Source organism: Panthera leo, chromosome Y, assembly GCF_018350215.1.
Source record: "Panthera leo isolate Ple1 chromosome Y, P.leo_Ple1_pat1.1, whole genome shotgun sequence".
NCBI classification, from domain to species: Eukaryota; Metazoa; Chordata; class Mammalia; order Carnivora; family Felidae; genus Panthera; species Panthera leo.
In genome coordinates this window covers 5187763-5214512 of record NC_056697.1, presented here as the reverse complement: position 1 = coordinate 5214512, position 26750 = coordinate 5187763, and the positions used below count along the sequence as shown (strand labels likewise).

At 43.6% G+C, this 26750-nt stretch overlaps 1 long non-coding RNA gene across 3 annotated transcripts in view; it reads right to left on the bottom strand.

The window, feature by feature from the left end:
* LOC122212625 overlaps window positions 1–26750 on the bottom strand; it is a 309402-nt gene that overhangs the window by 262461 nt on the left and 20191 nt on the right. For 2 of the 3 annotated variants that reach the window (XR_006199232.1, XR_006199230.1), the window contains one exon: window positions 26477–26544. This is a non-coding gene — a long non-coding RNA (uncharacterized LOC122212625). Of the gene's footprint in view, window positions 1–26476; window positions 26548–26750 lie in introns of all 3 variants that reach the window. The other variant, XR_006199231.1, reaches the window with a different exon arrangement.

Below are 26750 nucleotides of genomic sequence, written 5' to 3'. Positions count from 1 at the left end.
TTCCCAGTTTTGAGAGGAGATAGATAATGAATATTGATAGTGAGGTAGTTTAGGGGGGAAAAATGGATGAACTATATTCCTGCTTCTAGAGGTCAACTCCTGTGGGGACTACTGCCCCTGCCTCTCAGATGTCATCCGCTGTCCACGCTCTGCTTTGAGGTCGCCCTGCCCCTTGCCACAACACCCTATGGACTCACCACCAACAGTCCCTTTCTCAACCCCCACTGGGGGTCCTGAGGATGCACTACATACCTCCCCTGCCTACATAAACCAGACACAGCCTCCAGCAGGAGGCTCAGCCCTTCTCTTCACCAACAATCTGCATTTCTACTCTCCTGAAGACTCCCCACCCCTGTGCTAGCATGGGGCGATCTCTAAGCAGTTATGTTCCAGATTTTCATGCTGGAAGCAGGGAAAATGGCCTGCAGCATCTGGCTTTCCTTCTTCTCAAACTCCGTGCTCGCCTTTCCCATCACACGTAACTCCAAAGAAGGATCTAGATTTGCTACTGTGCCATTTGAACAGCTTATTCCTTTCGTGCCTCCTGGACCCACCTAAAGTGTTTCTGGGGGAAAGACTCGTCCTCCAAATCAGGGATCTGCACACTACAGCCTTAGGGAGACCAAATCCACCCGGTTATATATTTTTTTTATAGTCTAAGAGGTAAGAGTTTGGAATTTTGGACATCTTTTTTAATGGGTGGTGAAAAAAAAAAAAACAAGAGAAGAGTTAGTGACATGTGAAATTTATTTAAATGCAAATTCAGTATCCTAGATGACATATTTTGGAACCCCGCCACACTCATTTGTCTAAGTGTTATCTGTCATGCTCCCGCACTACAATGGCAGAGCAGAGGACTCCCAACGCCTAAAATGTTTACTATCTAGAGCACTGCAGAAAAAGTCTGCTGATGCCAGCCTTAAGTCCTACCCTGTACTCTCTCTAGGACTGCAGCAACACTTGACAGTCAGGCCACCGCTTTCCTTTTGATATGTAAAGCGAACTATAAATCCCCTTTCTCCCTGATAAAGCCTGACTTTCAAGATTGGCTGCCCCACTTTAGGTGCTCAAAAAAGACTGGGCTTTGGGAGGAGGTGAACAATGACCTCATTATTTCTTCTTTCCTTTCCTACTTTAGAAATCCTTATCGGCATTTCAGATAATGGATGATTCTGGTTCACTGGGGAGAAAAGCTATGCCCAAGGGCAAGCGAGAGTACGGGAATATTTTTCAAAAAAATGGCACCTCAGTACAAATACAGGCGACATCAGTGAGGGTCGGGAGCGACACACATCATAAAAAGCTGAAGGGGTGTGTGGAGGAAGAAGAGAGATGGGGATGATTGAGGGGTAGAAGGAGACTTTTAGGATGAGTAGGATATTGTGAATGGAGAAGGGAGAGAAGGTGACCAAGAAAACAATGTGAGCACAAGTCTCAAAATGTAGGTGCTCAGGCAGTTAGTCTATGAGCCCTGATATTTGGAGACAACAAGACACTGGAAATGAGGGAAGCACACTGACCCTTTAAAGCGTACATGATTACAGTCATAAGGGCTCTAAAGGAGATTAACCAATGCTGTAATGAATGAATCAAGGTACATTCTGGCAACGTGTGACTTAAAGGGCTCTACAGCACATCCTGCAACCAAGATGCTCAATTTCCTGCAGGCAGAATATGAGTAGAACCAGGAAAATAAAGTCAAATTAATTATATTTTGTCTCATGAAAGAAAACAATAAGGGCCATGAATGCAGACCTCAGGAAGAGAGACACCAGAGCATTCTATACACTGTCTTCCCATTTCATTTTCCCCGCAGAGTTTCTATTTCACTTTCCCAAGTCAGATGCTCGGTGAGTTCTTGTATCTGTAACGGTTCTCTTGGTTTTAGCAGCTTCCTCCAGTACCTGCTTCATAATATTACACATCCAATAATTGCCACTGGGATTAACTTTCTGAAATATGCACTTCCTAATAAGGGACGTCAAAAGAATTAAGAGTAAGTCTACAAATAAGTTATCATGTGACCAAATAACATAGGAAACCACAGTGAGTAGAGTTTACCATAATTTATAGAACAGATGTGTTCCTGAGCTATGAAGCTAAAATAATGTGTCAGTGATATAATGTGCCTTTGCAGAATTCCTTTACAGACACCTGACAAAGCTTCAGTGTTCTTCATCACTGGGCAACAATGCATGTGATGAAAAAAATGCTGTAAAATTCTCTAAACAACGTTCCTAGATTGTGATCCAATTTGAGTGAATTATGCCCTCTAAATACTTTTTTCAGCCTCCCTCTCTATGATTCTGTACTTTTTGGCTTATAACATCTCCACTAACTTGTGTTGTTTTTTTTTTAACATTTATTTATTTTTGAGATAGAGAGAGAGCATGAACAGGGGAGGGTCAGAGAAAGAGGGAGACACAGAATCTGAAACAGGCTCCAGTCTCCGAGCTGTCAGCACAGAGCCCGACCGGGGCACTAACGCACGGACCGCAAGATCATGACCTGAGCCGAAGTTGGACGCTTAACAGACTGAGCCACCCAGGCGCCCCTCACTAACTTGTGTTTTAATGAAGAGAGTCATGCAAAGCCATGAAGCATCACTAAGCATCATCCATGTATTGTATTGTGTGCTTACCCAGTCACGGGTGGGGTAAACAGAGTCCCAACGGCCATCAAAGCTGTTAGGCAGCATGACTCGTATCTGTGTCCCCTACAGGACTCCTGCACTCCACGTGTGTCACAAAGCTTTGAAATCAGACTCCACGCGAGGCTATCCGGTGCTATTCTAAGTTGGTTTTACTAATTTGCAGCCGGTGTAATTCCGTTCTATTTAACACGTAACTTCTTTGTGCACAACTCCTTTCTTGGTGGCCACCATGTGACCAAAATCACATGCTAAGACTAGCCTGACAAGTAATTCCAATCGTGGGCGAATAACCCACTTTCCTCTGAAGTGGGTTTCCTCTGAACCCACTTTTTGGCCAGCAGGTTTATTGACAATGGGATTATTAAATGTATTCTTTTTGCCCGTTAATAAATGAATATATCCCGTTGAACTCTGCCTCTGCTCCTTTTAGCTTTTTATCACATATCCAAAAGAGATAGTTCTACTCTGCTGTAAATTGCAAAATCAAAGAATTCTGGATCCGGAAACAGCACAGGACACGGGAAGTACAGAAGGCATGGCTCGTAAATCCTGGTGCATCCTTCTTAAAGACCTCCTTGTCTCACTTACTGAGTTATCAACTGAAAATAGCTCAAGTAAATACAAGCATAGCTAAAACCACGTGAACCCTTCACACATGTACTCTCACCACTGTGCGTTTATGTCATGCACTGTAGTCAGCTTCCGGTATTCATTTACGTGTTTATCCCCCAGTACTAACACAGGAGCGATATCTAGATTCCAGGTAAGATCAGGAAGAAGTCTGCAGGCAGAGGAAGTTTAAAGCGTCATTAGAGCTTCTGCCCATGGGTCGTTGTGGAGTCGTGTGGATGCCGGGTGCGTGTTGCTGCACGTACAATTGTGCACCGGTAACCTCTCTGGCAGCCTGGTGTTAGTGAACCAGCTCTAAGGGGTCACATCTCCGCTGGCCAAGTACAGGGAGAGAGGTACAAGAGAAAGTCCAAGGATCTTATCTGACATGTCTATCATCCACCTGATCTTGTTAGGCATTTTGCACGAATTCTGTCTCATGAGCTCACATTTACAGGGCAACACGCAAGAGTGACAAAAATTAAAACACGTAAATTCTGCACAGTTCAATGTGCTTCCTGGGTGACACACACTTTATCTTCTGAAATCGTTCCGGCAAATGGACTCCAGTTGTGATTTGCAGGTTACATGCTTTCCGGCTGACCGACAAACTTGGTCATCAGCCATGTGACCAACCTGAAAACAAACCGAGAGTGTGTGTTTGCCAGTGACTTCCTGGAAGGCAGACGTGACAGCCCAGAGTTTAATCCCGGGACACAAGCTTAAGTACAAGTTCTGCCAAAGCTAGAGTCAAGCAGGGAGTCATGGAGTTGGATGGAAACTCAAAGGAGTCGTTTGAGCAAACTCGAAGGTGGCCCAGGTGCTTGGGAACGCCCCAGGCTGCGTGAGAGACCAAGTCTTTACTCCTAACATGATGCAGGTAAAGTCCTGGCCGGTAGAGGGAGTGTGAAGTTACAGGAACCCAGTCCTCAGGAGTTCAGATCCATTCTCCCACCACCCCGACCATCACTCCAGCAATGCCACACACTTTTCTTATCCCTCCTTTTTTGAAAATCCTCTGAGAATACGGACTAGGGTAGGAAGAACGTTCTCATTCCGATGATATTGCTAATTCATTTTTCCCTTAAGATTTTTGGTGAAAGATGACATACTGTCTCCTTGATTTATGGTTCCCCAGAGACCTGGAGTGCCACACTGCATGCAGTGGATTCTCTCTGCAGATGTATTATTAATTAGCTAAGGTTTGTGATAGGACAAACTGTCATCAGTAACGAATACTGCTTACGTATGTAACAATGGGAATATGATACAGAATGAAGGAGCAGGGGCTGCCGAAGAAGAAACAATGCCATGATGCCTCTCTCCTCCTCTCCCCAACCTTTTGCAAACTACAGACTGCGGTGGAGAGAACAGAAGCACCATATGCTCATATTCTCCTGGGTCTTCTACGAACCCACACTTTTTCCGGGGGTTGGGAGGAGACCTATCATTGAGGGCAATTTCACCTATCAGTCAAAAGTCTTAACTGCAAAGTGCTTTTTACAATGAGGGAAATCACTGTTTTGTATCCCGGGGCATGGGACTGACGGCAGCAGCTGAGAGACCTCTCCTGTCCCACCAGGCAAATGAGAAGCTATTCCAGTTATACAAGCCACACGCAGGTGGGCTTATATCCACAAGGAGACAGTCTATCGCTTTCTAGAAGCACTTTCCCCAGAAATAGTTGTTTTTGTCTTTTACTGAATTTTAATTCCAAAAGCTGTCATGTGTCACCAGGATGGTGTGCAAATCTGCCACGTATCTGTACCGCCAACATTCCCACCATGTTGCTGAATGCTCCCTCCCTTAGTTTTATTCTTTAGGTTAATTTATTTAACTTGGGAGAAGGAGAAAGTACGAGCAGGGAGGGATAGAGAGAGTGAGAATCCCAAGCAGGCTCTGCATTGCCAGTGTGGAGCCAGACACACGGCTTGAACTCACCCACTGTGAGATCATGACCTGAGCCACAGTCGGTCACTTAACCCACCGAGCCACGCAGATGCCCCTGCTCACTCCCTTTATTAGGAGTATGACCTCAGGAGCTACATCATCCTCTTCTGGGATGTGGGTCTTAAAGGCGGTTTAGTCCTTCCCATCTACTCGTATCCCCACTCCTACCTGGTAGTACACCAGAAATGTTCCCTATTTTTCCAACTGTTGCTGTGGTTTGAGACTTCCTATCCTGTCCCTGAGATTCTTAAATCCACAAATAAATCAGCTCATATAAGTGAAATCTAAGTGCTGAAGATGGCAAAGCTTTACCACGCTTCACCACAAAGTTCCATTGTATTCTCATTGTGAGCCCCACCAGAAGTCCTGTCACATGACATTTTCTAGAAATCCTGCACACCGCAAGTGCTCATTCAATATTGCTCACACTTTTATCTTTCTAAAATGGAATGTTTCCCTAAATATCACCTTGTGAATTTTAAAAGAGGTGGCAAATACTCAAAGATTCTTGAAGAAATAGCTCAGAAAGTTGGGGTAATACAAGCCAACTGAATACTAATTGGACTCCACTGCCTTTTTATTCAAGGACAAATCTGATCATTTAAAAAAAGAGTTCTCCTCTCCATTATCCATTAAACCAACGAAAGCCATAAACATTATTGTCTTGCTATCAAATGGTGTATTACAGGAAAAAGAAATTACACTCACTTTTATTAGTCAAGGAGTTAGAATTAGTATTCCAGGAGTACTTAATTCCTTATGAATAAAGTTCTGAAAGAAAAAAGATGTATATATATTGCTATTTAAAGCAAGGACTATATACTTTAATGACACCTCTAAGTTTGCACTGAACTACGCAGCTGGCTACGTTCTTCCACACACAGTAGCTGTCTGTGAGACTCTTGCACGGACCCAGTGGAGGAGCTGATCTTAGCAGGGGCTCTCCATAGAGGATTTGGCTACTGGTCCCGGTTCACCGCTCAATCCAGAACCCAAAGTTTTCTCGTGCAAGATCTTATGCCCTTTCACACGGCATTTTAATCAACAGAGAATTTCTCTTGTGAAAAACACACGAGACCAAATTATCTCTGTCACTGTCAAAGTTGTTCTCTACTTTTCAGGCCCAGAAAATGTTTATGTGAATTAACTATAAAACAGGATGGCTGGTTTACCTATATTCTAAGGCTAAAAGTACAACGATGTGATGTAATGATTTTTGTGGCTGAGTATGTTTGCAATCTATGTTACAACCAAGTCGCCAATTTTTCCTTCCTTGCTAAGTACTGGGTCTTTAGAAACCTAGGCTGCTATTGGCCTAACTAGAAACATATAACATAACACAAGGGAGAGAAAGCTGTGCTGAGGGGATTGTCAAACACTGCTGTGCATCATCTGAGTATAAAACACCCAACTGATGGAGGATTGCTATTTTGTTATTTCAGGATCCGCCATATTTTCTGTATTGCCCCAGTGGCCTTGGCGGGTGGATCGCATTCTCGGTGTGTTTTGAGTAGGAGAGCAGGTTGGATTAGCAGGTTACTTTGAAGGCCTGCCTCAACGGTAAGGTCAGGGTCTAAAGACAAAGGATTAAAATGGAGGAGCTTCTGTTAAATTTCCTTTCAGCATATTATGCTTGATGTTAAACATTATAACCCGTCATAATGAAAGAGAACTCAGAGGCAGTGGCTCAAAAATCCCTGCACACCAACGCTGCAAACGACTCAGGTACTCGCTTATATTGCTCCCTCGTCGTACAAGCCATCTGTTACTTCTGAGTGCTACTTCTGAAGATCATGCAGACTGCATCCTGACGTCGTATTTACGCACACTGATCTGCTCCTCTTGGCATTTGCTAGTTCTCTCTGATAAAAGCTTTCAGCTAGCCCATCTTTCTTGGACTGGGGTGTAATACCAGCTTCCACTGGTGAACTGAAATCCCCACAACAGACTTTTGGACACTGCACTAAGAACCCTGATCCCAAGAAAGATGGCAAAGGAGTCACGAAATGTGACTCCGATCTCTACCTTGACACGTGCCCTGAGCTTTTTCGATCATAAAGAATATGCAGAAATGAAGCAATGGTACCTACACGAACAGAAGAAACTTAGGCTATAGGCTGCTCTCCTTGAGGCCATTTTCAAATGAAGTTGGCTCCTTAGCCTGGCCTGGTGTGTTCCCATCTGTCCCCCTTTAACCTGGATACCAGACACCAAGATCCATAATGGCCTCTTAGCCAAATCCACACAAATAGTCGTCTTCTACTAGTTGTGGTCACTGGGACACAGAATCACACCTCTCTGAAAATTTGCCCTTCTTCACTAACCAGCTCTAATCAAATGCCACGTTATGTCCGTTCTACATCTTGAGAACGCTCAGATCTTTCTTTCCTGTTCTACAGGTACACAAGCAGTTCCCACCCTGGAACTATCTGCCAACAACGTCGGCCATGTGTGTTTTTATAGAATGCTTAACATCTCAACATCATTATCATTTTTAAAGTCTAGCTCTCCCTGTCCCCACCTTCCTCGTCCGTGCTGCAGGATGCCCCACTGCCCACAAGCACAGTGCAAACACTTCAACGTGACACTCTGTTTGACCCATGGGTCTCATCTCGCCCCACATCCTGTAGACCAACGAGCAACCCCTCCATGGTGCGCAACACTGATTTTGTGACGCGGCAGCAGTGCGGCTATTTCAAACAGAAGTGCAGCTCACCCCCAATTAACAGAAAATAAAGCTTCAGAGTGAATCCTGGTAATCACGTTGGGCTGCTTATTTTCTTGTTTGTTATCTACATTTTGAAATGTGTTTTTCTTCTTTTTTTAATTTTTTAATGTTTATGTATTTTTGAGAGAGAGAGAGACGGAGCATGAGTGGTACAGGGGCAGAGAGAGAGGGAGACACAGAATCCGACGCAGGTTCCAGGCTCTGAGCCATCAGCACAAAGCCCGACGCGGGGCTCAAACTCACAAACCATGAGATCACGACCTGAACCAAAGTTGGAGACTAAAATGACTGAGCCACCCAGGTGCCCCTGAAATGTGGTTTCCTCAGTGAATACACATTTTTTGGATGACAAGAAAGGTTAAAAATTGCTGAGCCACGGGCCCATTTATAATCAAGCTTTCCTGTTGACTTCTGCTTTAATTTCCGCTTCCCAGCTCAGTTCCTTATTGGGTCTAGGGCATAAGCCCAAATTCCAGGTTGGCTGGTTTAAACAATTAGCCACGGGGACTCTTACTGTGAGCACTTGTCTGCATCTCTCAGATGGACTCAATTTCTACTTTCCCTTGCCTGAACCTTTATGGATTTCCCTCATCTTCAATGGCCATCTTCTATCACTGAGGCTAGCAAAGTCTTTGTTCCACATGGCCCCACATCCTAGGTTTTTACTCGGCCCTGTCCTAGAACTAACCAGAAGTGGGTGTGACGATACGACTTCTCTGGCCTTCTGCCCTTCAGTTCTTCCTCTCTGTGAACTTAATTAAAAGCTGTAGACTAACTATGCATTACTATTATACTTATATATCATAAACTGTTATGCACGTGCATGTATACATTCTTATATGCATAGTACATGCATGTAGTATACATATGATTCATACGCAACCAAAAAATACATAGCATATGCAGGACATATATATACACGTACTATCATATATACACACACAGCTATCATGATAGGTATCACATATCTGTGTAAATATGTATTTGCATGTATACATGTATGTGTATGTATAACACATAAGTGTAGTATATGATATATATGCTAACAAATATATATTATATATGAGATATATATACACGTTACCATGTATACATGAACACACACACGTATAATGCTATGTATTATCTGTGTATGGATAGGTCTATATATGTATACATGTGTGCATATCGTACACATATATAACATACTACCGACAAATATATGCTATATATATGACACACAAATATATACATGCTATCATACACACACACACACACACACACAAAGGTATAAAGATATGTAATTGTGTATGTAAATACATATGTACATGCGTGTATATGTGTATATACGTGTTGTATATGTAACACATATACTGCCAACAAATATATATTTGTGACAAACATATACCATCAATCATACATAGGCACACACACACATAGGTATAATGGAGAAGTATTGTGTGTGTGTATAAACATACATACACATGTATAAGCATGTGTGCATGTGTCTGTGGACATGCAAATACATAGGTATGTATTTCCCACATCCTTGCTGGGGAGCAAATATTATTTTTAAGGTGTCTACTTCCCTGAGTGCCCTAAGAAAAGGACTAGATAAGCAGACAGATTGAAACTGGAGGAAAAGAATGTACTGGTGAGCCAATAAAGTTTGGAACCGCCGCTGTTTGCAGCCAACTGTCAGCATGTCAAACGCTCATATTTTGCAATATCTCTGCTAAATAAAGGGCTCTATTTTCCAATCAAACATCTATAAAAGTCTGTCCGTTTTATTTTCGAAACCAATGTCAGGAACCACTGAACACAAGAACTGACTCGTGAGGATGTGTGCACTATCAAATAGACAGGAAAATCTTTTTAAGGACAAAAACAAAAGTAGATGATGCTACGTGTGATTGTTTTCCATCCACTTCTGGAAAAAGAGAAAAAACCGGAAAGAAACATTGAGATGTGAAGCAACATTTGGAGTGTCCGCCACTGCGGGTCCACCGTGCGTCATGTACAGAGCAGGGAGAAGGTTCACCCCGTGACTGTGCTCCGTGTGATGGGAGTCATGGTTTATCCAGTATCACTGGGTAAGAACAAGATGCCTGCAGACAGCATGCTTGTCACAAAGCGGGGACAGTGACGTGTAGGAAAAACAAAGTCCGGCCATGTGGCAAAGCAGCGTTCTCAAACAAAGAACAGAACCGTAAGTAAATTGCAAAGTAGCAGCAAGGTAAAAGAACAGAAATGAGGCCCCACACAAAACAGCTTTTCCTTGTAAAGAATTCATTATCCTGAAGGAAATTAAACAGAGGCACTTTACTTGAGACAGAAGAATATTTCATGGGAAAATGTCAGTGACAAAACACACAGTGATATTCAAAAGGAAACGGTGTGAATTAGTGTGCCCACTGTCAGCGATCCTTTTCTCCGCGAAGAAGACTTTATTACGTGTATCAAATACTAAGCTTGTCAAGTGCAACAGCACGGGGCATCACATAAATCTACTTGGACCCAACAATCCCGAACTGCCTGGGGTACAGCTCGGTCACAAATCGGTAGAAATCCCATGCAAACACTTGCGGGGAGATGTCCATCCATGAAGACCGAGTTTTGTTTATTTTTTGACCACAGCCCCCAAGCCACTCTCCACGTATCACCACAGAAGCGCATGAAAGGCGTCTGTTCCAGTCGGGTACAGGTGTGGCCGTGACAGGTGGCAGTCTGACCACGCTCTCCCTGCGAGGTGAAGCCGCTTATGTGTACACAAGGATCAAACAAACCACTTTGTGGAACGCAGCAGGGACACTTTCTCACGTGCACAGCTGCCCCAGAAACGTTGTTTGTCTTCCATTTTATCTTTTGCTTCTCCTTTCTGAGAAAAATGCATGCAAACAAAAATTCCTGAGGTCCACAGCTGTAGGGGGCATGCTCATGCTGTAGAACAAAAACCTTATATGCAAGTGAGCACAGGTCACTCGACGGCATCACTTGGAAAAGAGAGGAAGGAAGAGAAGGAACGGAAAAGAGGAGGAGAAGGAGAATGGAGAGGAGAAGGACAAGCAGATGGGAAAGGGAGAAGGGGGAAAGAAGTAAATATAAGACAGTAACAATAAACAGCTCAATCACATGTACTGGACAATTCAGTAAGATAAACTGAAGTAGTTATTAAGCACTTAGGCTTTTATACTACTTGATGTTTAGAAAACATCTCCAGATTGTGTCTTATAAAATTCTGACATGGAATACTGTATCTTACACATGACGGACATGTGCTGCTCGGACAGCTGGTGGACCGCTACACTGACATTTTACCTTCGGTCTCAGGGAGCCAGCCTGACGGGCTTCCCAAGTCAAGGCTCTCCTTGGTCCTGAGATCGGACCCCTGCACAGCATTCTAAATACTTGCTTCTTATTTCTTATTTTTTTTAAAACGTTTATATACTTAGGGCACCTGGGTGGTTCAGTCGGTTAAGCATCCAACTCTTCATTTCAGCTCATGTCATGATCTCACGGTTTGTGAGTCTGAGACCCACATTGGGCTCTGCACTGACCGTGCTCAGCCTGGATTGTCTGTCTCCCTCTCTCTCTGCCCCCCCCCACCTCAAAAGTATATAAATAAATAAACAAACCAACGTTAAAAAAATGTTTACTTATTTTTGAGAGCCCACGCACAAGCAGGGGAGTGGCAAAGAGACAGAGAGGGAGACACAGAAACTGAAGCAGGCTCCAGGCTCTGAGCTGTCAGCATAGAACCCGACACGGGGCTCAAACTCATAAACGATGAGATCATGACCTGAGCTCAAGTCAGACACTTAACCGACTGAGTCACCCAGGCACCTCTAAAATACTTACTTTTCTAAAGAACCATATCATCCCAATGTAATGAAACTCTACTGACACACCTATAGAAAATTAGCAGCTCCCTCAATAAAGCGTGGGTAAAAGTCACTAACTCATTTACATGATTACTGCAAACTCCTAAAAATGGGAAGTTTTCTTTAATAAGTAATTATTTAACTCTTGAAATAAAAATTGATACTACTATATGTGCTTATTGTTCAGGAAAGAAAGTCACTTCTTTTCAATCAAGAGATAGCTCAAGGCTGAATAAGTAAGCAAGCCTTTGAAATCGCTCTGCAGTTGGACGGACCTTGCAGTAAGCATTTCCTGGCTGGGATGCAGGAGGTGCACTGCATGGCATTACGATACAAACAGGAAGACGATAAAATTATAAAATCTGTGTGTAAATAAACAGTGATGTATGTGAATATGTTTATGTCAATCAACAGTGATGAACGAATGGACCAAGGTTCTAATAAAGGATCACGAAGACAGGAAAGACAGGCGCCTGGCTAGCTCAGTAGGTAAAGCACGAAACTCTTAATCTGGGGGTCTTGAGTTCAAGCCCCATGGTAGGTGTAGACCCTACTTTAAGGAGGAGAAGAGGAGGGAGAGGAGGGGCAGAGGAGGGAAAGAAGGAGAGGGAGGGAGAGCAGGAAGAGGAGGAGACAACAGGAAGGAGAGCACATCATATGTGCCTTAACGAGGAAGGGCATGATTGGAGATGCCAACCCAAAGGAACAGAGACTTCAATGGGTCCAAAGCACCAGTAGAGATTCCACACAAATGAGACACAAGATGAGCACGGTATGAGCACCCAGGGAGACACTAACGGAAACGTGGGACACACAGAATTTGATGGAGAGCAAGCATTTCTGAACACAGACAATCAGACGAACAAAAGCTCGGAGGACAAACTGCCCGCAAGATGCCCACACCCACATCAGAAGTGATGAGATGTCGTGTTGCTCAACCTTGAGAGAGTAGAGAAGACGTGACGGAGGGATGCCCTTAGACGCTCTGACCTTGTAAGACTTCGAGTCACACACATGTGGGGAGTGGGAATACGTTGAGCAAATATTTCTTACATCATGATCAAGCTCTTCACACTGCAGATCTTGGAGATACAAAGGCAAATGAAACCTGAGCTGTCTTCGAGGAACTCCGAGTACGTCAGAGAGATCCACAGCAGAAAGCAACCACATCTCCACACACAGAGCGACCTAAGTGAGCTCAGAGTGAGGCAGCTCCGCACAGGACGCCCGGGGAAACGTCATCCAGCAGGTCAGGGGTGAAGTGGACGCTGCAGGGTGTGGGGTTCACAAGATGGGCAGAAGAGGGGGAGACCAGCAGAACCGAGGGAGCCACATGTGCCCTCAGGGACTGTACGGGAGAACACGGGCTACAGAAGAGGAGGAAACCACTCTGTCTGAAAGGCGGTGCACAGGTAAGGAGCGGCCGAGGCTAGTGCTGCAGACGTGGCCAGGGGCGAACAGAGTCGACGCGGTGAGGCCTGCTGCAGAGCCCGGACGAAGGCTGAGTTACCAACCAGGAGGGAGCACGCCGATGAAGACGACGGGCTTTAGGATGATAGAGCTCTGTGGTTCTGGCTGGTCCGACCGCTAGCTGCACAACCTGGGGAAAGTTACTTAACTAAACTGCAGCCTGCAGATCTCAAAAGAGGGATAAAATCACCACCCAGCTCTTGCCCACGCTGTTGGGCAGACAAACAAAATGATAATGTCTAACGTTTAGTGGGATCCCTGCCTCAGAGCGAGCACTTAGTAAATTGTTCCTAAAATTATTAAAACTCCACACATTTGGAGAAAAAGAAGGAAATATGGTTTCCGATGGATTCCGGAGTACAAGTTTATGTTGGAGGTACCTGCCAGGGGCATGGCATCCAAGCAGGTAGCGGACCTGTGCTGGTATACAGAAAGGTTGGTCATACTGCTTAAAGAACTCAAGGAAAAGGCGAGGAATGCCATCTAAAAGGCGTAGGCAGAAAGCACATTTCCGCATCTAGGATACACAGATGGACTCATAAAATAACCTAAATAAGAGCTTACGCAGAATGTGTGCAAACAAACTATGCACGAAACCAACACAGAGAACACAGGGTATTGTAAGTTCTGCAACCCGAGGATTAAATCGCATTTAAATAGCATAAATTGAGGCTCCGATCTCGTGAAGTAAGTGATCATGCTACACCAAAATGTGATCACTAGTTTCTGCTTCTGTCTTTATTAAGACTTTATGTTTTAGAGCAGTTTCAGGCGCACAGCCAAACTGACAGGAAGGTAAAGGGATATCTCCTGCCTGCACACCTGTGCCCCCACACACGCATCGCCTCTCCTAGTACCAACAAGAGCGTGGTTACAGACTGATGAAGCTACATGGACACATCGTAATTGCACAAAGTCCACAGTTTACATTAGGGTTCACTCTCAGTACTGTCCGTCGTATAGGTTTACACAAATGTATGATGACAAGTAGCTACCACGATAGTATCATAGAGTCTTTCCACTGCCCTGAAAGTCCTATGTGCTCTGCTCTATTCATGTCTCCCACACTCACCTGGCAACCACTGATCTGTCTACTGTTCCACGGTTTTGCCTTTTCCAGAATGTCATCGACTTGGAATCACACAGTACGTAGCTTTTTCAGGTTAGCTCTTTCCACTAGGTAATATGCACTACAAGTTCACTCCAGGTCTTTTCTTGGTATGATAGCTCATTTCTTTTTAGTGCTAAATAATACTCCATTGTCTGGATGTGCCACAGTTTAGCCCTTTGCCTACTAAAGGACACCTTGGCTGCTTCCAAGTTTGGGAAGTTATGAATAAAGCTGCTCTACGTATTTGCGTGCAGGTTTCTGCATAGACGTAAGTTTTCAGTTCCTTTGCACGGCACGATTGCTAGATCATATGGTAAGGCTGTGTCGTTCTGTAAGAAATCATCCAAGTGTCTTCCCAAGTGGCTGCACCATCTTGCATGCCCACCAGCAGTGAATGACACCGTCCCAGTTGATCTATCCCCCCCCCCCCACCCCCCGCATTTGGTGTTGTCAGTGTTTTGAATTCCACCCTTTCTAACAGTCGTGTAGTGGTATCTCATGATGGTCTTCATTTGCATGTCCCTGATGACAGAAGGCACAGAGCATCTATTCATATGCTTGTTTGTCATCCGTATTCTACCAGTTTTAACTGATGGAGATTCCCTGCAGCGTAGCAGAAATATCTGGGTAGACGTGAAAGATAAGCAGCTGTGTTTCCAGTCACAAAATTTTGTTCTCCTTACAACTGGGAGTTGAATGGGATTGGACAGCATGTGGACTTTCTGCCCAGAGAAGGGCATCACTAAAGTCAGAGACCACCTTGGAGAAGCTGTCCCCACCTGGAGTGGGAGAAACACCACAGTTTAAAGAGGCTAAGACAGGGGCGCCTGGGTGGCTCAGTCGGTTAAGCGTCCAACTTCAGCTCAGGTCATGATCTCACGGTTTGTGAGTTCGAGCCCCGTGTCGGGCTCTGTGCTGACAGCTCAGAGCCTGGAGCCTCCTTCTGTTCTGTGTCTCCTTCTCTCTCTGTCCCTCCCCAACTTGTGCTCTATGTCTCTCAAAAAATAAATAAATGTAAAAAAAATTAAAAAAAAAAAAAAAAAGAGGCTAGGACAGGATATTCTCTTGAGAGTCTGGCCGAGGACAAACCAAAGCCCTACTGAGTCACCAAATACTACCACAAATTTATTAAGCTCTATCTGAAACCTTGACCTTAGCAGAACATACAGGTCTGTGAAATCCAAAAGAATATTTATGGTTACTGTGAGAAACCGGTTATCTAGGAAGAGGAAGCCGTATCTCTACCAGTATCTTATCAAAAGGCTGAAGAAACCAATCCTCAGGTCTTCCCTCACCGTAGACTCCCTACCAAGCCATGTTAAAAAGTGATTCCAGGGGCGCCTGGGTGGCTCAGTCGGTTAAGTGTCCAACTCTGGCTCAGGTGATGATCTCACAGTTCATGGGTTTGAGCCCCACATTGGGCTCTGTGCTGACAGATCGGAGCCTGGAGCCTGCTTCGGATTCTTATCTCCCTCTCTCTCTGCCCCTACCCTGCTCGTGCATGGTCTCTCTCTCCCAAAAGTGAATAAACGCTAAAAAGTTTTTTTCAGTGATTCTAGTTAGTTCTCCATTACAAAAAGGTGTACACGCTATTAACGTCACTAGAGCAACAGGCTGCTCTAAAAGTGATGCTTCTCAAAATTAACTTAATATACCGATTTCCTCATCATTTTGAAATTTAGAATTGGTCGTGTCATGGCTATTATGGTGCAGACATTACTGGAAAAAAGTTTTACTCCTGAGAAGCGTGATTCCATCGCTTGTGTAAAAGCCAAAATGTGACTTATTTTTTTTTTTTAATGTTTATTTTGAGAGAGTGAGAGTTGGTGGGGGGCACACACACACACACCACACACACACACACACACACACACACAGAGAGAGAGAGAGAGAGAGAGAGAGAGAGAGAGAGAGAGAGAAGCCCAAGCACGCTCCATGCCATCAGGACAGAGCCCGACTAAGGACTCGATGTCGCAAACTGTGAGATCATGACCTGAGCCAAAATCAAGAGTCAGATGCTTATCAACTAAGCTACGCAGGTGCTCCCAAAATGTTACTTTTTAAAAACCATCTCAGAAGTGTCTGTTTGGAAAACTAGAAGTGGACAATGGCAGAGTCATCTATTCTAAAATACATCATTTTTCATAGAGTAAAAACTATGGAAAAGAAGAACTGAAACACAGAAATAGTGGAACAAACAATATTCAAATGAAATGCATTGCAGCTCACATATAACATTATCTTGTTTAAAAAAAAAAATAATCCTGCCGTTTGGGGCACCTGGCTGGCTCAGTCAGTGGAGCACACAACTCTTGATCTCAGGGTTGTGTTCAAGCCCCACACTGGACATAGAACCTACTTAAAAATTAATTTAAAAAAATACAACTGCTGTATATTGCATTTTAAAGTCACAACTGTTATTTAAAAACAAACAAACAAACAAACAAACAAAAAACAGAAATAGAGGGGCACCTGGGGGGCTCGGTCAGTTAGGCGTTGCACTCTTGGTTTTGGCTCAGGTCATGGTCTCGTGGTTTTGTGAGTTCGAGCCCTGAATCAGGCTCTGTGCTGGTGGTGCAGAGCCTGCTTCGGATTTTCTTTCTCCCTCTCTCTCTGCCCCTCCCCAACTCATGCTATCTCTCTGTTAAAAATAAACTTAAAAAAAATAAAAATAAGAAACCGAAATAGAATCCCCATTATGCCAATCATCTGAAACAGTTACTGTCCTTGGTAAAATGTGAAGCAGATTCTCTGCAAGATTTTCTTACAAAGGGACAGTGGAGACCAGTAGGTATCGACTCCCCTCCTTCAAGACAAAAGACAAAGAAAAGATCTCTGAAGAAAGGCCAGGTGGCTCAGTCAATCGTGCTAAGCTCAGGGAAAATGTTCTCGAAGATCTGGTTTTCTGGTAGCTATATAGTTTGCAACCCGTATCAGGTACAAGCACTACTGATGGCCTGGGGGTCAGAGAGCTTGGCGTGTGATGGGGTTCCCGGGACCGTGAGGTCGCCGATGCTTCCTGTGTCACACGCTGGTGTGAGATCCAAAAGGAAGAGTTTCATTCATCTTGTGAACAGGCGAAAGCACAGAGCGAAACACGTCAGTGATGTATAGATGACACCAAGATTAAAGGGATCGATTTATCCTTGGAGAAACATCCCCAAAGCGGTGTGTAAACATTACGGATTGTAAAGTGCAGAAGCTGGTGTGGTTATAAACCTTCTCCAGTCCCATGACAACCCCACAACTTTATCAGTGTGCGCGTTACGCCGATATACAGATGACACTGGCTGTGATTAGTAAGCAAAGCTGGTGTCGAGGGGCCATCTGGCATTTTATGGATAGGCACAACTGAAATACGCCAGGTGGGTTACACTCCTTTGAACACACGCAGGGAAATCAGTAACTGCTTGGTATTACAAAAAGCACCTTCCTGTTCAGAAGGCCAACTCCATCTATCACCGCTCTTTTCCTCTACCACGGAGGCGATGCAGTGGCTCAGAAATGGATACCTGCCTGTAAGTAAAGCATTCAGGGAGTCTAACGGACTCAGGAAGGTGGGCAGTCCTTACGCTCTGGAGATGACGGCCAAACTGCCACCCTGGAAAACAGGGCCACAGTAGAGCCATACGAAGCAGGTGACCAGGATCAGTAATGTGCTTTATTGGGTGTGTATACTGCCATTTTCGTCCAGACAATCAGCCAGCATCTTCTAGAACTACTTAAACCCTTTGCATTTGGTCATCCTTGGTTGATCTCATAATCATATTATTCTGGAAAGTGTATCCATGAACGTTTGGCCATCTCCACATTCAAAGACATTCCCCACCGCTCAGATTAAGTCAGAGTGAACTCTGATGAGCGCAACTATTTAAAAGCATCTGCGTTAGGGTCTTCAAAACATATTGGTCAATTTGAGCAAAACCAGATTTTGATAAGCTCTCTCTACCTCCCTCATTCTTTTGATCACCTTTAGAAAGGAACTGACTCTGAATAGTGAATGAGTGTTTTGTTTATGGGAACGGTCTGGTTTCCGTGATGCTTCATTGTAGATTTTCATGTCACCCTAAATATTGCTCCCTGACTATGTGTTACCTCCAAAGGTATTTTGTAAATCCAGTATGGGTTAATTTCTTTGCCGAGAGCTTTGCATGCAAATCTAAGAAGGACATGGTTTCTGCTCTAGACCAGAGAAAGACTGCCAAAACAGTAGTTCTAGGACACTGTGCAATGGATCCTAATAAAGGAAATGTACATGGTGCACTTAGAATACAGAGGAGGGACACTCAGCATGTCTTGGGAGAATCAGAAAAACAGCTGGAGTGTTTCTTTTAATTGTCCCCTTTCCTCAGAAAATGGGGAAATCTGCTGACCTTTCTTTCGTAAATTAGACAACTACGAGAAGAGTATACATTTCTTGGACTCTAAATCCCATTAAGAGTTACACTCCTCAGGGCGCCTGGGTGGCTCAGTTGGTTAAGTGTCCGACTTTGGCTCAGGTCATGATCTCACGGTCCATGAGTTCGAGCCCCGCGTCAGGCTCTGTGCTGACAGCTCAGAGCCTGGAGCCTGTTTCGGATTCTGTGTCTCCCTCTCTCTGACCCTCCCCCCTTCATGCTCTGTCTCTCTCTGTCTCAAAAGTAAAATAAAACACTAAAAAAAAAAAAAATTAAAAAAAAAAAAAAAAAAGAGTGAGAAAGGCCAGGGGCACCTGGGTGGCTCGGTCGGTTAAGCGTCCGACTTAGGCTCAGGTCATGATCTCACGGTCCGTGAGTTCGAGCCCCGCGTCAGGCTCTGTGCTGACAGCTCAGAGCCTGGAGCCTGTTTCAGATTCTGTGTCTCCCTCTCTCTCTGCTCCTCCCCTGTTCATGCTCTGTCTCTGTCTCAAAAATAAATAAACGTTAAAAAAAAAAAAATTAAAAAAAAAAAAAAAAGAGTTACACTCCTCTTTTTCAAATAACATGAGCCAACTGTTTGCGGAGGGCCCACTTGGCACAGCCATAGCACCTTTCGAAATCAACCATATAACCATTCAAAATTTACAATCGAGGAAAGTGCCACTATATTCTGCAAAGGGTTTTTTGGGGATTTGTAGAAGAAATCTCAGAAACATCAAAATCGACCTCTGGGGACGCCTGGGTGGCTCAGTCGGTTAAGCGTCTGACTTCAGCTCAGGTCACGATCTCGCGGTCCGTGAGTTTGAGCCCCGCGTCGGGCTCTGGGCTGATGGCTCAGAGCCTGGAGCCTGCTCCTGATTCTGTGTCTCCCTCTCTCTCTGCCCCTCCCCCATTCATGCTCTGTCTCTCTCTGTCTCAAAAATAAATAAAACGTTAAAAAAAAAATTAAAAAAAAAAATGACCTCTGAATGATATTCTATGCTCATGCATTGAAGGACAAATACTGTTACGATGTCTATACTACCCAAAGCGAGCTACAGATTTAATGCAATCTCTATCAAAATACCAACAGCATTTGTCACAGAACTAGAACAAACAATCCTAAACTTTGTATGGCACCACAAAAGACCTGAACAGTGATAGCAATCTTGAAACAGAAGAGCAAACCTGGAGGCATCACAATTCCAGACATCAAGTTACATTACAAAGCAGCAGTCGTTAAGACAGTGTGGTATTGGCACAAACACAGACACACAGATCAATAGAACAGAACGAAAAACCACCATAATATCATCAATTAATCTTTGACAAAGGAAGCAAGAATATGCAATGGTAAAAAGTCTCTTCAACAAATGGTGCTGGGAAAACTGGACAGCAACATGCAAAAGAATGAAACTGGACCACTTTCTTACACCATACGCAAAAACAAACACAAAACAGATTAAATTTAGACCTAAATGGGAGACCTGAAATCATAAAAAGTCTCGAAGAGAGTATAGGCAGTAATTTTTCTGAAATCGGCTATAACAACATTTTCCTAGATAGGTCTCCAGAGGCAAGGGAAACAAAAGCAAAAATCAACTATTGGGACTACATCAAAATAAAGAGCTTCTGCACAGCGAAGGAAACAATCAGCAAAACAAAAAGACAACTTACTGAATGGGAGAAGATACTTACCAATAATATATCCAACAAAGGGTTAGTATCCAGGGTATATAAAAACCTTATACAACTCAATTCCCAAAAAACTAATAATCCAATTAAAAAATGGGCAGGAGACATGAACAGATCCTTTTACAGAGAAGCCATCCAAATGACCGACACATGAAAAGATGCTCAATATCACTAATCATCAGGGAAATGCAAATCAAAACTACAATGAGATCCCACCTCACACCTGTCAGAATGGCTAAAATCAAAAACGCAAGAAACAGCAAGTGTTGGCGAGGATGTGGAGGAAAAGGAACCCTCATGCCCTGCTGGTGGAAGGGCAAAGTGGTGCAGCCACTGTGGAAGACAGTATGGAGGTGCCTCAGAAACGTAAAAACAGAATTACCACACGATGCAGTAATTCCACTGGGTGTTTACCCAAACGATACAAAAACACTACTTTCAAAAGATATATGCCCCCTTATGTTTATAGCAGCATTATTTACAGCAGCCAAATTATGGAAGCAGCCCAAGTGTCTATCAACAGATGAATGGATGAAGAAGTTGTGGTACATGTATACAATGGAATATTACTCAGCCATAAAAAAGAATGAAACCTTTCCATTTGCAACAACAGGGATAGAGCTAGAGTATAATGCAAAGAGAAATAAGTCAGAGAAGGACAAACACCACAGGTATTCATTCATAGGTGGAATTTAGGAAACCAAACACACAAAGAAAAAAGAAAAAACAAAAAACCAGACTCATAACTGTAGACAACAAACAGGTGGTTATCAGACAGGAAGTGAGGGTTGGGGGGAATAGGTGACATGGATGAAGAGCACACTTACCATGATGAGCACTGAATAATGTACAGAATTGTTGACTCACTATTATGAGCACTAAGTAATGTACAGAATTGCAGAATCATCAAGATGAGCACTGAATAATGTACGGAATTGTTGACTCATCAAGATGAGCACTGAGTAATGTACAGAATTGTTGACTCATCAAGATAAGCACTGAGTAATGTACGGAATCGCAGAATCATCAAGATGACCACTGAGTAGGGGCGCCTGGGTGGCTCAGTCGGTTAAGCGCCCGACTTCGGCTCAGGTCATGATCTCGCAGTCTGTGAGTTCTAGCCCCGCGTCGGGCTCTGTGCTGACAGCTCAGAGCCTGGAGCCTGCTTCAGATTCTGTGTCTCCCTCTCTCTGACCCTCCCCTGTTCATGTTCTGTCTCTCCCTGTCTCAAAAATAAATAAATGTTAAAAAAAATTAAAAAAAAAAAAGATGAGCACTAAGTAATGTACAGAATTGTTGACTCACTATGATGAGCACTGAGTAATGAACAGAATTTTTCACTCAGTATGATGAGCACTGAGTAATGTACAGAATTGTTGAATCAAGATGAGCACTGAGTAACGAACAGAATTGTTGACTCATCAAGATGAGCACTAAGTAATGTACAGAATTGTTGACTCATCAACATAAGCACTAAGTAATGTACAGAATTGTTGACTCATCAAGATGAGCACTGAGTAATGTACAGAATTGTTGACTCACTCTGATGAGCACTGAGTAATGAACAGAATTGTTCACTCAGTATGATGAGCACTGAGTAATGTACAGAATTGTTGTCTCACTATGATGAGCACTGAGTAATGAACAGAATTGTTCACTCAGTATGATGAGCACTGAGTAATGTACAGAATTGTTGAATCAAGATGAGCACTGAATAATGTACAGAATTGTTGACTCATCAAGATGAGCACTAAGTAATGTACAGAATTGTTGACTCATTAACATAAGCACTAAGTAATGTACAGAATTGTTGACTCATCAAGATGAGCACTGAGTAATGTACAGAATTGTTGACTCATCAAGATGAGCACTGAGTAACGTACGGAATTGCAGAATCATCAAGATGAGCACTGAGTAATGTACAGAATTGTTGACTCACTCTGATGAGCACTGAGTAATGTACAGAATTACCGAATCACCAGGATGAGCACTGAGTAATGAACAGAATTGTTGACTCACTATGATGAGCACTGAGTAATGAACAGAAGTGTTAAATCCCTATGATGAGCACTGAATGTACAGAATTGTTGACTCACTATGATGAGCACTGAGTAAGGTACACAATTGTTGACTCACTATATCATACACGTGAAACTACTATAACGCTGTATGCTAACTATGCCAGAATTAAAAAAAGTTAAATGAATTTCTGGTGTTCATCCATAATCATACACAAACAAAAGTGAGAACACCCCAGTCTCGTATGGTCTACTGTATTGGATCTTTAGGGTATCATACAGTTCCCGGGCTCCACAAGCAGACACTCATTACTGCCCAGTGACGTAAACTTCTAGCATCCTTGGTTTCACTCGGAGACCTGTTATCTTCGTAGATCTGCACTTCTGATCGGGTCACCCTGGAACAGCAGCCCAGTGATGAAAGGATAACGTTACTATCACCACAGCAAAATGCCCACATCCATGGATTTGTATGTGGACTGAATACAGACTCCCTGTGCATCCTTTAAAACCCAGACTACTGGCTGAAAAATATCTTAGCTATTCTGGGGCACGGATATGCAGGGTAATGCTGGCTTTAATGCCAAAATCAAGTCTGACGTCGGCTGAGAAACCGTCAGCTAAGAACACTGCATCATTTTGTCAGAGGAACAACAGGTCAAATCTCTTGGTCAGGATCGAATGTTCTTTTGGTCCGAGGTTGCATAAATATTGTCATTAAGCACATCGTACCCAGAAGGACCATATGTGATGTTCAGAAAACCAGTATTCAGACAGTTGATAAAGCTGTTGATTTGTTTCTTAAATCTAATTTGTTAAATAACAAAGGACAGTATTCACAAGAAGCTGCTTTCAGCAATTATAAACGAGGATCAACTATTTTCTACGTGAATCAACCTGTGGGATGAGACGTCAGTATCGCAAAACTTTGTTGGCTGACGTGGAAACACAGCGTATTCTTATTTTAAAGACTTCTTATTATCAAAGAAAAATTGAGAAATCCTCTCAGCTTAAGAATCACATGAAACATCCTACTTACTCACAAGATGTTCAACATGGCTCTGCAACAATCTCATATTCTATTCCTTTTAGAAGGACAATAGCCTCCCAAAACCTCAGTTCCTCATCAGCAGGGGCCTACATGACCTACGTAACCCTGTATCATGTGCCATCCCAACAATGACTTTTGAGAGTAAAAGGGGGTGGGCTAACCAGGTGGGACAGTGGGCAGCATGTGTCCAGGGGGCTGTCCTTGGTGAACAGATGGTCACCCCTCACATCAGAAGGAAGCTGGCTGGTTGAATCCAGCCATTTTTGCCCTCTGGCTACATACTAGAATCATTCTGGAGAACACACACAGACATACATATAAACGCGTATGTTCAGACACACGTCTACACGTCCAAATACGTATGTGTGCACGTGTACACATACTTAGATGCTTCGGCCCTACACCAGACCAATGAAATACCATTTCCAAAAATGGACTGAATCTTGAGCAACAACCATTTTTAGAAGCTCCCCTAAATGATACAAATACGCAGCACTTGACTGAGCACTTGTGGACTGGATAACCTCCACATCCAACATCCTGGGATCACAACTCCTGAGAATGAATTGAGAGCATTTACTGTTGTCAACATTTTATAACTGCATACTAGTCTCATTTCTAGAAGACAAAATACTTAACACCAGTAAGATACTAACATTTATTGATGAAGGGTTTATAGTTTACAAAACAGTTTGTCAACAACATCTTTTTCCCCCCCTCACATTAAGCTTGCGAGAAAGATTGGTTATCGTTATGAGGGACTTTCCGTAGATGAGGATATCGAGGCTAAAAAGATCAAACCCATAGTGACAAGTTATATCTTAAGATGAGCATACGGAATAATCAAGCCCAGGTCCTGATTCTAAGGACATAGATGGGAGCGGGTATGAAGGATGCCGACCGCAGAGGTCTGAATCCACCTGTATCATTTCCTAGCTCCACGAGCTGGGACGAGTCACGCAACCCCTCTGTACGTCATCTCCAACCTGAGAACCATACTGACACGCTGTTTGTAATGCCCATGTAAGTACTGCACGACATTCTACGTGGCAGGCCTTAGCAGTGGGCCCAATAAATATTAATGGCATTAGGATGGCTACTAGATTCCTTTCCTCTCTCCCCGTCCCCTGCTTTTCCTACCATAATTACTACTACAGCTAGAGCTAATAATAATAATAATCCCTGCTATTGGCAGAGTAAATGGCCCTTTAAATAGACAAACTCAATTATAATAAACCCTTTGGGCTACTCTTTACCCCCTTCCCACACACTCTGCCAAAGCAGCAACATGAAGCGTGAACGACCTTCAAAGATGACGCTCTACGAAACCAGACACCCCAGGAGCGCACCGATGTTGAAGTCTGGCCATCTCTGTGTGACACGGCGAAGGTGTGATGAGACTGCACGCAGATGCTAAGCTGCATTTAGAAGCAGTGACCAGACGTGCCGCTCCAATCTGCCTTCCAGAATGAACCGAGACCCACTGCAAGTGGAGCACTGGCTGCCAGCCTCCAACCGCAGCACCTCCAGACTTGCCGCGGTGTTCAAAGTAAGGCCCGGCTCGTGCTGGGGAAGCCGCCAGCCAAGGGTGGAGCACAGTGGTGGGTATGAGGGGGCGGCCACGGCGGCCCCAGGAGCTACCACGCTGCAGGCAACCCTCCCGTCGGCCCACCCCGTCTTGGGGGGGCAACGCCACGTGTGGTTCTCACCACCCAATCCGCTCCCAACTCCCCCATCCCTTCCCACGGATCCGATCACCGTGGCATGAAGGCTTCCCAGTGAATTACGAGCCCAAAGCACCCCAGACATTCCAACAACTCGACACAACTTAGAAACGGTGAAAAGGATAAATTGTGAGCAACTGTTTGGTTCCAAAATGCTATTCTTTTATGATTTTCCAAGACTTTATTTATTTGGAAATTTCTACAGAGTCACAAAATATGCTTGAGTAGTCTATCTAGCGGAGCCCCTACAACGTGAAGCTGAAAGAGGGGAAAAAAGTGATTATGGATCATGTCCTAGACACGTCATCTTTGTTTTGCAAATTAAATTTGTTATGCCACATTAGCTCAAAGATATGAACATTTTAACAATTCCACATCTACAAACTGCAAGAAAAACAAATTAGATTTTAAAACGTATTCAGTTCCGAGGACCTAGCTTCCTGCAGGATCTATTTTTCATCTGAAGACAGAAAAACTATTCTAAATGACTACATTTCCATTTTCACCATTTAATTTCATCCTCGTTGTTGTAATTCATGGTTTTCAACATATTTAAAACATCGAAAATAATGGAAACCTTCGTGATAGATGATAAACTAAGTATTAGTTTGATCTAATAATCTAAATATTCTTCATATTAATACCATCACGGTTAGGAATAATAGAATCGGTACCATGTGACAGGGTTCTCTGTTCTTTGCAATATGGACTCATTTGGATTCAGATATGTTTAGAATTTTAAGTCCAATCATCATCTTGTATGTATTAACAACTACTTTATAGACTATTTTCTCTGCTGAATTACTTGTTTTTTATGTTAATGTTTTATGTTTTAGGATAGTGACAATACAGTAATTATACAGTTCTCACTATGTGACAAACAGTATTCTGTGCTCCTTACCTGCATTAAGTCATTTAGCCTCAGACGCATTCTATAATTTGGGTGTAATCATTATCCATCATGTATAGATTAGGAAATGAGGAACAGAGATGTCAAGTAACCTTCCCAAGGTCACACAGCTCTAAGCGGTAGAGCCTGGATTTGAACTGTCAGCACGAACCAGGAAAAAGAAGTGCTGACTCATCTTAACACCCATCAATTAAATGTGTGGTCTATGAGTGTGTCAATCCACATGCAAACTGAGTAATTTTAAATCGAATGGATATGACTGAGACAAACGTATCCCAGTTTTAAGATGGACATACACACGGTCCTTGTCAAACTACTCACCCCGAGGACGCGAGACATGCTCAGTACGCCTTGGCAGCCTGGCCTCTCTCGTTCGAAGTGCTGAAGAGCTGCTGGGATGGAGATAACGAATTAGCAAGCCAGACAAGCAAATCCATCCTAGCGCTTAGATCCATCTGGGTTTAGAGCAGAACAAGGATTTTTCAGTCGTGCAAGCATCATTTCATCAGACTTCCTGCGGTCGATCGTCAGTAAGCGGTCGCTGAGTGCGTACTGCGACGCCCTCCGCTAAATCCTGGGGCTTTTCAAAGGTCTG